Genomic DNA, 12,617 nt, shown 5'->3' with positions numbered 1-12,617 from the left:
GACTCCAGGCCCACAGCAATGTGGGTGACTCTTAATTGTCCTCTGAAATGGCCTAGCAAGCCACTCAGTCCTATTGTCATACCTTACAGCCAATGTTCCAAACTCTTCCATCGCAATTCTTGGGTATGTCATAGAGAGATACAGCACTAGAACAGGCCCTTCGGCCCACCAACTCTGTGCTGACATTCAACCACCCATTTATACTAATCCTACATTAATGCCATATTCCTTACCACATCTCCACCTTCCCTCAATTCTCCTACCACCTACCTACACTAGGGGCAATTTACAATGGCCAATTTACCTATCAACCTGCAGGTCTGTGGCTGTGGGAGGAAACCAGAGCACCCAGCAGAAACCCACGCGGTCACAGGGAGAACTTGCAAACTCCACACAGGCAGTACCCAGAACCGAACCCGGGTCACTGGAGCTGTGAGGTTGCGGTGCTAACCACTGTGCCGCCCATTGGCAGAACAGACTCATCAGACATGGTGGCACAGTGGTATACAGTTGGGAGGAAGTGGCGCAAGGTCAAACATAAACAAGGAAGTCACCTGCTGATTACCAGCCAACTAAAATTTGTAACGTCATGGTCTGGCATATTCCTCACTCTTACCATTACCATCAAGCCAGGGGCCCAACTGGTTCAATGAGGGGTGTAGGACAGCAAGCCAGGAGCAGCACCAGGCATATCTGAAAATAAGGTGCTAACCTGGCAAGACTACAACACAGAGCTACATGCATGCTAAACAATGGAAGTAGCATGCTACAGACAGAGCTAAATGATCCCACAACCAACATATCAGATCAAAGCCCTGCAGTCCTACAACATCCAGTATTGAATGCTGACGGACAATTAAGCAACTAATGGGAGGAGGCAGCTCCCTATCCTCATCCTCAACCCAGCACGTGAGCGCAAAAAAACAAGACTGAAGGGTTTGCAGCCATCAGCACGTGGGTGCAAAAAGGATGATAGTGGATTATCCATCTTGGTCTTCTCCTAAATTCCCCACCATCACAGAAGCCAGTCTTCAGCCAACTGATTACACTCCACGTGATATCAAGAAATGACTGAGCGCACTGGATACAGCAAAGCCGATAGGTCCGAATGGCATCCTGGCAGTCGTGCTGAAGATCTGTACTCCAGAACTAACCGCACCTCTGGCCAAGCTGTTACAGTGCAACTACAACACCGACATCTACCCGACAAAGTGAAAAATTGCCCATCAGCCTACTCTCAATCAGGAGGAAAGTGATTAAAGGGGTTGAAAAGTAATGGAACTTCACCAAGCTTTTGGCCCTTCCCTAATTTCTTTTCCTGTGGCTCAAAAAGGTCCAAAAATATTAAGCACAATGGGACATTTTACTACGTTAAATATGCTAAGTAAATGTAATTTGTTGTTGGCATGTCACCTCAGCAACACACCAAGGCTCCTTCGACAGCACCTTCCAAACCCATGACCTCTACCACCTAGAAGGACAAGGGCAGCAGTTGCAAGTTCCCCTCCAAGCCATACGCCATCCTGACTTGGAACGATATCGCCGTTCCTTCGCTGTCGCTGGGTCAAAATCCTGGAACTTCCTAACAGCACTGTGGGTGTACCTACCCCACATGGACTGCAGCAGTTCAAGAAAGTGGCTCACCACTGCCTTCTCAGGGGCAATTAGGGGTAGACAATAAATACTGTCCTAGCCAGCGATGCCCACATCCCATGAATGAATTTTAAAAATCTATCTATGAGTGGCGAAGGTTGGGTGCATACATTTCCTGTCCTGCTGGTAAGTCTGAAAATGAAATGGTGTCTTATCAGATGTAATACAGCCTACTTACTAACCACAATAGCAACAATTAGAATGACACTAAATATTACATGGTAGCAATGTTTGGGATTTTTTATGAAGAAAACATCAAGTACAGTACAGCAACTGTGTTTTGGAACTTTTGAAGCATACCAAGAGAGAACAAAGAATAGCCGATTGCTTACCTGGAGTGGCTGAAGGTTCAGGAGGACAGCGGTTGGCAGAAAACCCCGAACTGGGGCTGCAGACACAACCCTGGTAGGTGATGAAACTGTGAGTAGATAAGGCAAATTGCCAGGGGATCGGAATTTTCAGCTAATCTGTCAGTGCATCAAAATATTTCGTTAAAAAAAATTAGCTGCAGTCATTACAGTTTCACTTTTTTCCCAGGCTTACAGCTTCATGGGTGGGGCCTAAGCCAAAAAAGTGGGAAGACCCCAACAGTGCCACTGGAGGTCTCCAGCATAAAGTAAAAGGCTGGTTGTGGCAGCTGCCAGTACTGAAAGCTGCAACAATCTACACAGAGACAAAAAAAACTGCTCTCTCAGTTAAAAAAAAAACGAAACTGTGTAAACAAAAAGCAGCTGTTGCCTCTCATTCTTAAAAGGGCAGGCCTGCAAAAATGAACCTGCCTAAAAAAGGAAACAGAAAGCAGTACCAGTGAGACAGAAAACCTATAAAGCAGTGAGCCTGTAAAATAATTGTGCCTGGTAAAAATAAAACTTGTGAAAAGTCCTATATTTGTAGAGAAGCAAGATCATTAAGAAAACGGCATTTAAGTATCCAATTATGGATTGGAAAATGTCAGACATCGCGTCTGAGTTTACATTGTTTCGCCTGTGGATGGAACTGTGTTCCCTGGATCAGGAAGTGAGCAAACCAGAGAAACAAGTTGTAAAAATCACGATTGCTCTGGGCAATGAGGACCTGCAAAGGATCAACACATCAGGATTGTCAGCTGAGGATCAGAAGGAGCCTAGCAAGTTATGGACATTCCTGGAAGGTAAACTCAAGGTAAAGGTCGATTTCTGAGTACATAGGCTTGTGCTTATGATCAACCAGCAAAGGCAAGATGAGTCCATTGATCAATTTTTTGCAAGGTGTAGAGACAAAGCTCAAGAATGTGACTTCGCAGATAGTGAATTGTCAGGACGGGTCATAGAGCTACTAATCGCGTCTACCCCAATAGAGGCCTTTCAAAAAGACCTGCTAGAAAAGAAGAAAATGCACACCATAGATGCACTCTTAATGATGGAAGGAAATTTAAAGCCATCATGGCTGGGCACCAACAGTTACAAGCATTGGGGGCAGCTACAATGATTGGTATGGTAACCAAGGCTCAGAAGTTCGCTAAGCCTCGTGGCAAATTTGGCCTGACTCATCTAATTCCAGCGTACCAGGACCAATGCAAAGCTTGTGGCATGTGAGGACACTGGCAAGGCAGTGCAAAAGGCCAAGCGCAGATACTGCACAGGAATAGAGGCAGATCACATGCAAAGAGAACATCTGCAGGACAGGATGGCAAATGCAGCAAAAGGTATGCCAAAACACAACAGAAGCCCAAGCATATGCACCAGGTCAGCAGAGAGACAGATTGTCAGGAGGATACAGATGAAGAATGCATTCATGCGAACAGCGAGCAAGCATTTCACATGGTTAATTCACCATGATCTGGATTATATATCCACAGAAGAGTGGTAAACGTAAGTCCACACTGGAGAAAGTGCAAATATTCTACCTCTCTGTATACTGAAGGACGTGTTCTTAAATAAATGGGAATCTATCGTACGACCCACCACAGCTAGGCTGACCGCCTACAATGGTTCAGCAATCACGTGCATTGGAAAGATAACCTTGCAATGCAGCAAAGAAAGCTCTGAATGGCTACCACAAATGTTTTATATTGTGGGCACAACTGGACCAGCCATCGCAGGGCTTCCAGTATGCCAAGATTTACGAAATGCCACCTTACATGAAGTCAGTAACAGACCGAAGATGGTAGAAAATATCCGGGTCAAATGTATCAGGTTGGTCCATGTAAAGGATGGAAAAAGCCTGGGAGTTTTGACACAAGAAGGCAATATGACCTGGAGTCTCTGCTCAGGCTTCAGTTAGTTGCAGCAAGTACCCAGAGGCCAGAGCAATTGCCATTGATTGGTGATGCTGTCAATCATCATCCTTCTAAGTTTTCCACAGTAAAGGATATTCTTCTTTCCAAACAAGGGAAGAAGGCATCATATGACAGGCATGCAGAACCAGAATTAGCTCAATTGCGAGCAGGACAGAAGGTTAGAGTTCTCAATCATGCTTCGGGAACTTGGTACCCTGCAGTGGTTGCTAGGACATGTAACCAGCCCAGATCGTATGAGGTCCAGACACCCAGTGGTGCAATTCTCAGATGGAACAGAAGTCAACTCAGAGAGCTATACAACCCTACATGTGACAACCCTTTGGCATCATAGATACGTTCAAAGACAAAGTCTGAAGATGAACATACAGAGGCTACAGGCTCAGGATAAGAACATGTTAACCAGAGTTCCGAGTTAGCGGAGTCTCAGAGGAGTCACCAAGATGAGCTCAGCTCTGGGAAGAGGTTTATAACAAGATTGGAATGAATAATCAAACCTCCTCTATGTTTTAGAGAGTGTTAAACATGCTTACTTGTAAATTACATTTTGTTTCATTCCGGTATAGTTAGTCTGTACTGTAACATAATTTTATTTTGTACATTGTTACGAGATTGCTTCTACTTCTTTTGTAAAATATGTTTTAAGAACTTATATTTGAATTATGGACACTGATTCATCTGAAATTTTAAAGAGATTGCTGAACTTTGTGTTTTTGTTAAAAGAAGTTACCAGAAGGTTCCTAGTTTTGGCTAGTAAACAAGTCTTTCTGGAAGGCACCTAGTTGTGGATGGTCACCCAGCAGAGGTTGTTGTGACTTGGGGAGATGTTTACAAAGAAGTGACAAGCCAAGATTTATAGATGTCAGGAGACTTCACTTCTGGAAAGTTTTAGTTTCATTTGAACTGTTAAAACAGTCAGTTGATTTTGCCTGCCAGATGAAGAACAGCTCAGTTCTCACTCTCCTGAAAACAAACCCTGTATCCAGTGTGGCAGTTTGCTATTTCTTCCTGTCTTTGAAGAAACTCTGCATGTTTGAAGAAACCTTTGCATATCGAATGTGTGGGAACTGAAACCCGGTTGCTGCATTCCTGTTGTAAGACCTATTTGGAACCTCAGTAGCTGCATCTCTTTGGGAAAGCCCAAACTGATCTTCAACATTGCCTGGAAAGAACAGTTCTAGGAAGATCCTAGTGACAGCTACCTATACACATTTGGGACACCAAACCAAAACAAAAGGACATTTTTCCATACCTGCTTTACAGTTTAAGTGTCTCCCCCCCCCCCCCCCCCCCCACCACACACACACACACTTTCTGTTTTCTTCATAACAGTCATAAACAAAAATCCCTTTTATTTTTTCTGGTTAACCAGTGTGTGTGTATATGAGGATAAATAAGGGGCTTTAATATTTCAATTTGTGTGTGTGTTTTACTTCATTATTGGTTAGGACTTGGTTTTATAATAAACTGATAATTTTGTTGTTTATTAAAGAAACCTGGTTGGTGTGTTTTATTCTGGGGAAAAATAGAGTATACGATTGACTGTATCATTAAGTGGGAAAATTTAAATACATGTTGTGACCTGTAGAGAAGTGGGACTGAATTAACAGTGCACTCCTCCCATCTCGGTCGTAACAACATGTTTTTATTTTTGGAAAAAATGGGTATGTTGTGGGGTCACTTTGAGAGGCTGTAACTGAAGAGTGACCAGAGGAAGTGATATCGCATCACACATGACCAGGGTGTAGCCCGACAGAGTAAGATGTGTGCACCCGTCATAGCTGTGTGTATATATGTTCCAGTTTAAGTTACAATAAAATTCGGGTATTACTTGTATACCTGTGAATATTATAGTAGTTCACACACCAATATTACAACAACTACCATAATCTATTAAATGTGAAATTGGCCAAGCAGGGTAAGACCAGCTGGTCCATCAAACCTGCCCCACACACACCATGATGCTTGGAGCATCAGTGATATTGTTAGCTGTTCTTCACAGGAATTACAAGTGCAAAACACATCACACATTTTGTGCGTTGGCAGTTCTGTTTGTCTTGCCACGGAGTGTGGGGATGAATTAATCTCTGTCAGGTTGCACTTGCATAAATCCTGCAAAGGCAGTATTCTATTTTTGATTGCTTATTTGAGCAAATCATTCCACATTTTCGTACAGGAAAGTGCTCGATTAACTCCTTATGAATGGTTTCAATACTAGAAACAGAAGTAGCCCATTCAGCCCCTCAATTAGATCACGGCTCATCTATCCCTCAATTCCATTTACTTGCCTTAGCTCCATACCCTTTGATACCCTTACCTAACAACAATCTATCAATCTCAGTTTTGAAAGCTCCATTTGCTCCCCAGCCTTTTGGGGGGTGGGGGAGGGGGAGTTCCAGGTTTCTACTACTCTTTCTGTGAAAAAAAGTGCTCCGTGATTTTACTCCTGAATGGCTTGCCTCTAATTTTCGGATTATGCCCTCGTTCTTGATTCCTCCACCAGAGGAAATAGTTTCCCTGTGTCTGTTCTATCAAATCCTTCTAACACTTTAAACACCTTGATCAGATCACCTAATTTCCTATTCTCCAGTCGAGTATTTTATTGATCGATGTATTGCTTCCACTGATCTTGCGTAAATAATTCCATTCAACTGTTTAATAATTCAACCTGTTGTGAAAAATGTGTCACAATTGATCTTTTGAAACGACACTGTCAATTAGGTTTATAGTAAGCAGTCATTGTTTGTTCTGCAACAATGTCACCATAAACACTGGAGAATAAGTTTCAGTTTGTAAACAGCATGGACTTGCTTATGGAAACTGCCTTCAATAGGAAGAATTAGTACAAGTACTGATACAAAGCTAAATCGGAACACCTGCAACCTTCTAACTCAAGAGGCTGCCAGCTGAGCCACTTAAATTTATAATGGGGAACAAAGAAATGGCAGACCAATTAAATACCCAGAAATGTTGGGGAACATAGGGTCTAGTGAGGAGGAGGAACTGTATGAAATCAGTATTGGTAGGGAAATGGTGTTAGGGAAATTGTTGGGATAGAAGGCTGATAAATTCCCAGGGCCTGATAATCTACATCCCAGAGTACTTAAGGAAGTGGCCCTAGAAATAGTAGATGCATTGCTGGTCATTTTGCAGAATTCTATAGACTCTGGAACAGTTCCAACGGATTGGAGGCTGGCAAATGTAACCCCACTATTTAAAAAAGGGGGTAGAGAGAAAACAGGGAATTATAGACCGGTTAGCCTGACATCAGTCGTGGAAAACAATGACAGGATCGGACAAAGTCAACATGGATTTACAAAGGGGAAATCATGCTGGACAAATCTACTGGAATTTTTTGAGGATGTAACTAGTAGAATAGATAATGGAGAACTAGTGGATATGGTGTATTTGAACTTTCAGAAGGCTTTCGATAAGGTCCCACACAAGAGATTAGCATGCAATATTAAAGCACATGGAATTGGGGGTAAGGTACTGACATGGATAGAGAACTGGTTGGCAGACAGGAAACAAAGAGTAGGAATAAATGGGTCTTTTTCCAAGTGGCAGGCAGTGACTAGTGGGGTACCACAGGGATCAGTGCTAGGACCCCAGCGAGTCACAATATATATTCATGATATAGATGAGGAAATTAAATGTAATATATCCAAGTTTGCAGACGACACAAAGCTGGGTGGGAGTGGGAGCTGTGAGGAGGATGCAGAGAAGCTCCAGTGTGATTTGTACAGGTTGAGTGAGTGGGCAAATACATGGCAAATGCAGTATAATGTGGATAAATGTGAGGTTATCCACTTTGGTGGCAAAAACAGAAAGGCAGATTATCTGAACGGCGATAGATTGGGGAAGGGGGAGGTACAGCAAGACCTGGGTGCCCTTGTAAGTAAGCATGCAGTGAATGAGAACCATTCAACAGGGAGCAACTAATATACGTTGTGGTGTAAAGAAGAAAAGAACAAAGAAAATTACAGCACAGGAACAGGCCCTTCGGCCCTCCAAGCCTGCGCCGATCCAGATCCTCTACCTAAACATGTCGCCTATTTTCTAAGGGTCTGTATCTCTTTGCTTCCTGCCCATTCATGTATCTGTCTAGATACATCTTAAAAGACACTATCGTGCCCGCGTCTACCACCTCCGCTGACAACGCGTTCCAGGCACCCACCACCCTCTGCGTAAAGAACTTTCCACGCATATCCCCCCTAAACTTTTCCCCTCTCACTTTGAACTCGTGACCCCTAGTATTTGAATCCCCCACTTTGGGAAAAAGCTTCTTGCTATCCACCCTGTCTATACCCCTCATGATTTTGTATACCTCAATCAGGTCCCCCCTCAACCTCCGCCTTTCTAATGAAAATAATCCTAATCTACTCAACCTCTCTTCATAGCTAGCGCCCTCCATAGCAGGCAACATCCTGGTGAACCTCCTCTGCACCCTCTCCAAAGCATCTACATCCTTTTGGTAATGTGGCGACCAGAACTGCACGCAGTATTCCAAATGTGGCCGAACCAAAGTCCTATACAACTGTAACATGACCTGCCAACTCTTGTACTCAATACCCCGACCGATGAAGGAAAGCATGCCGTATGCCTTCTTGACCACTCTATTGACCTGCGTTGCCACCTTCAGGGAACAATGGACCTGAACACCCAAATCCCTCTGGACATCAATTTTCCCCAGGATTTTTCCATTTACTGTATAGTTCACTCTTGAATTGGATCTTCCAAAATGCATCACCTCGCACCCTGATTGAACTCCATCTGCCATTTCTCTGCCCAACTCTCCAATCTATCTATATTCTGCTGTATTCTCTGACAGTCCCCTTCACTATCTGCTACTCCACCAATCTTAGTGTCGTCTGCAAACTTGCTAATCAGACCACCTATACTTTCCTCCAAATCATTAATGTATATCACAAACAACAGTGGTCCCAGTACGGATCCCTGTGGAACACCACTGGTCACACGTCTCCATTTTGAGAAACTCCCTTCCACTGCTACTCTCTATCTCCTGTTGCCCAGCCAGTTCTTTATCCATCTAGCTAGTACACCCTGGATCCCATACGACTTCACTTTCTCCATCAGCCTACCATGGGGAACCTTATCAAACGCCTTACTGAAGTCCATGTATATGACATCTACAGCCCTTCCCTCATCAATCAACTTTGTCACTTCCTCAAAGAATTCTATTAAGTTGGTAAGACATGACCTTCCCTGCACAAAACCATGTTGCCTATCACTGATAAGCCCATTTTCTTCCAAATGGGAAGAGATCCTATCTCTCAGTATCTTCTCCAGCAGCTTCCCTACCACTGACGTCAGGCTCACCGGTCTATAATTACCTGGATTATCCCTGCTACCCTTCTTAAACAAGGGGACAACATTAGCAATTCTCCAGTCCTCCGGGACCTCACCCGTGTTTAAGGATGCTGCAAAGATATCTGTTAAGGCCCCAGCTATTTCCTCTCTTGTTTCCCTCAGTAACCTGGGATAGATCCCATCCGGACCTGGGGACTTGTCCACCTTAATGCCTTTTAGAATACCCAACACTTCCTCCCTCCTTATGCCGACTTGACCTAGAGTAATCAAACATCTGTCCCTAACCTCAACATCCGTCATGTCCCTCTCCTCGGTGAATACCGATGCAAAGTACTCGTTTAGAATCTCACCCATTTTCTCTGACTCCACGCATAACTTTCCTCCTTTGTCCTTGAGTGGGCCAATCCTTTCTCTAGTTACCCTCTTGCTCCTTATATATGAATAAAAGGCTTTGGGGTTTTCCTTAACCCTGTTTGCTAAAGATATTTCATGACCCCTTTTAGCCCTCTTAATTCCTCGTTTCAGATTGGTCCTACATTCCCGATATTCTTCCAAAGCTTCGTCTTTCTTCAGCCGCCTAGACCTTATGTATGCTTCCTTTTTCCTCTTAGCTAGTCTCACAATTTCACCTGTCATCCATGGTTCCCTAATCTTGCCATTTCTATCCCTCATTTTCACAGGAACATGTCTCTCCTGCACGCTAATCAACCTCTCTTTAAAAGCCTCCCACATATCAGAATTAGAACATTACAGCGCAGTACAGGCCCTTCGGCCCTCGATGTTGCGCCGACCTGTGAAACCATCTGACCTACACTAGTCCATTTTCATCCATATGTCTATCCAATGACCACTTAAATGCCCTTAAAGTTGGCGAGTCTACTACTGTTGCAGGCAGGGCGTTCCACGCCCCTACTACTCTCTGAGTAAAGAAACTACCTCTGACATCTGTCCTATATCTATCACCCCTCAACTTAAAGCTATGTCCCCTCATGTTTGCTATCACCATCCGAGGAAAAAGACTCTCACTATCCACCCTATCCAACCCTCTGATTATCTTATATGTCTCTATTAAGTCACCTCTCCTCCTCCTTCTCTCCAATGAAAACAACCTCAAGTCCCTCAGCCTTTCCTCGTAAAACCTTCCCTCCATACCAGGCAACATCCTAGTAAATCTCCTCTGCACCCTTTCCATAGCTTCCACATCCTTCCTATAATGCGGTGACCAGAACTGCACGCAATACTCCAGGTGCGGTCTCACCAGAGTTTTGTACAGCTGCAGCATGACCTCGTGGCTCCGAAACTCGATCCCCCTACTAATAAAAGCTAACACACCATATGCCTTCTTAACAGCCCTATTAACCTGGGTAGCAACCTTCAGGGATTTATGCACCTGGACACCAAGATCTCTCTGTTCATCTACACTACCAAGAATCTTCCCATTAGCCCAGTACTCTGCATTCCTGTTACTCCTTCCAAAGTGAATCACCTCGCACTTTTCCGCATTAAACTCCATTTGCCATCTCTCAGCCCAGCTCTGCAGCCTATCTATGTCCCTCTGTACCCTACAACATCCTTCGGCACTATCCACAACTCCACCGACCTTAGTGTCATCTGCAAATTTACTAACCCACCCTTCTACACCCTCTTCCAGGTCATTTATAAAAATGACAAACAGCAGTGGCCCCAAAACAGATCCTTGCGGTACACCACTAGTAACTAAACTCCAGGATGAACATTTGCCATCAACCACCACCTTCTTTCAGCTAGCCAATTTCTGACCCAAAGCACTAAATCACCTTCAACCCCATACTTCCGTATTTTCTGCAATAGCCTACCATGGGGAACCTCATCAAACGCCTTACCGAAATCCATATACACCACATCCACTGCTTTACCCTCATCCACCTGTTTGGTCACCTTCTCGAAAAACTCAATAAGGTTTGTGAGGCACGACCTACCCGTCACAAAACCGTGCTGACTATCGCTAATGAACTTATTCTTTTCAAGATGATTATAAATCCTGTCTCTTATAACCTTTTCCAACATTTTACCCACAACCGAAGTAAGGCTCACAGGTCTATAATTACCAGGGCTGTAATCAAATGTGGATTTACCTTCAAACAGCTGCTCCCAATCTACATTCCCCAGCACCTGCCGAATTTTGGTACAGTTGGCCTTCCCCCAATTTAGCACTCTTCCTTTAGGACCACTCTCGTCTTTGTCCATGAGTATTCTAAAACTTACGGAATTGTGATCACTATTCCCAAAGTAGTCCCCTACTGAAACTTCAACCACCTGGCCGGGCTCATTCCCCAACACCAGGTCCAATATGGCCCCTTCCCGAGTTGGACTATTTACACACTGCTCTAGAAAACCCTCCTGGATGTTCCTTACAAATTCTGCTCCATCTAGACCTCTAACACTAAGTGAATCCCAGTCAATGTTGGGAAAATTAAAATCTCCTAACACCACCACCCTGTTGCTCCTACATCTTTCCATAATCTGTTTACATATTTGTACCTCTATCTCACGCTCGCTGTTGGGAGGCCTGTAGTACAGCCCCAACATTGTTACCACACCCTTCCTATTTCTGAGTTCCGCCCATATTGCCTCACAGCTCGAGTCCTCCATAGTGCCTTCCTTCAGCACAGCTGTGATATCCTCTTTGACCAGTAATGCAACTCCTCCACCCCTTTTACCTCCCTCTCTATCCCGCCTGAAGCATCGATATCCTGGGATATTTAGCTGCCAATCATGCCCTTTCCTTAACCAAGTCTCAGTAATAGCAATAACATCATACTCCCAGGTACTAATCCAAGCCTCAAGTTCATCTGCCTTACCTACTACACTTCTTGCATTAAAACAAATGCACCTCAGACCACCAGTCCCTTTGCTTTCATCATCTGCTCCCTGCCTACTCTTTCCCTTAGTCACGCTGACTTCATTATCTAGTTCCTTACAGGCTTTAGTTACTACCTCCTTACTGTCCACTGACCTCCTCATTTGGTTCCCAACCCCCTGCCACATTAGTTTAAACCCTCCCCAACAGCGTTAGCAAAAGCACCCCCAACGACATTGGTTCCAGTCCGGCCCAGGTGTAAACCATCCAATTTGTAATAGTCCCACCTCCCCCAGAACCGGTCCCAATGTCCCAAAAATCTGAACCCCTCCCTCCTGCACCATCTCTCAAGCCACGCATTCATCCTGACTATTCTTTCATTTCTACTCTGACTATCACGTGGCACTGGTAGCAATCCTGAAATTACTACCTCTGAGGTCCTACTTTTTAACTTGGCTCCTAACTCCCTAAGTTCTGCTTGTAGGACCTCATCCCGTTTTTTACCTATATCATTGGTGC

The sequence above is a fragment of the Heterodontus francisci genome, chromosome 6, assembly GCF_036365525.1.
Source record: "Heterodontus francisci isolate sHetFra1 chromosome 6, sHetFra1.hap1, whole genome shotgun sequence".
NCBI classification, from domain to species: domain Eukaryota; kingdom Metazoa; phylum Chordata; class Chondrichthyes; order Heterodontiformes; family Heterodontidae; genus Heterodontus; species Heterodontus francisci.
The sequence above is the reverse complement of the archived record's forward strand: the minus strand, read 5'-3'. Positions refer to the sequence as shown.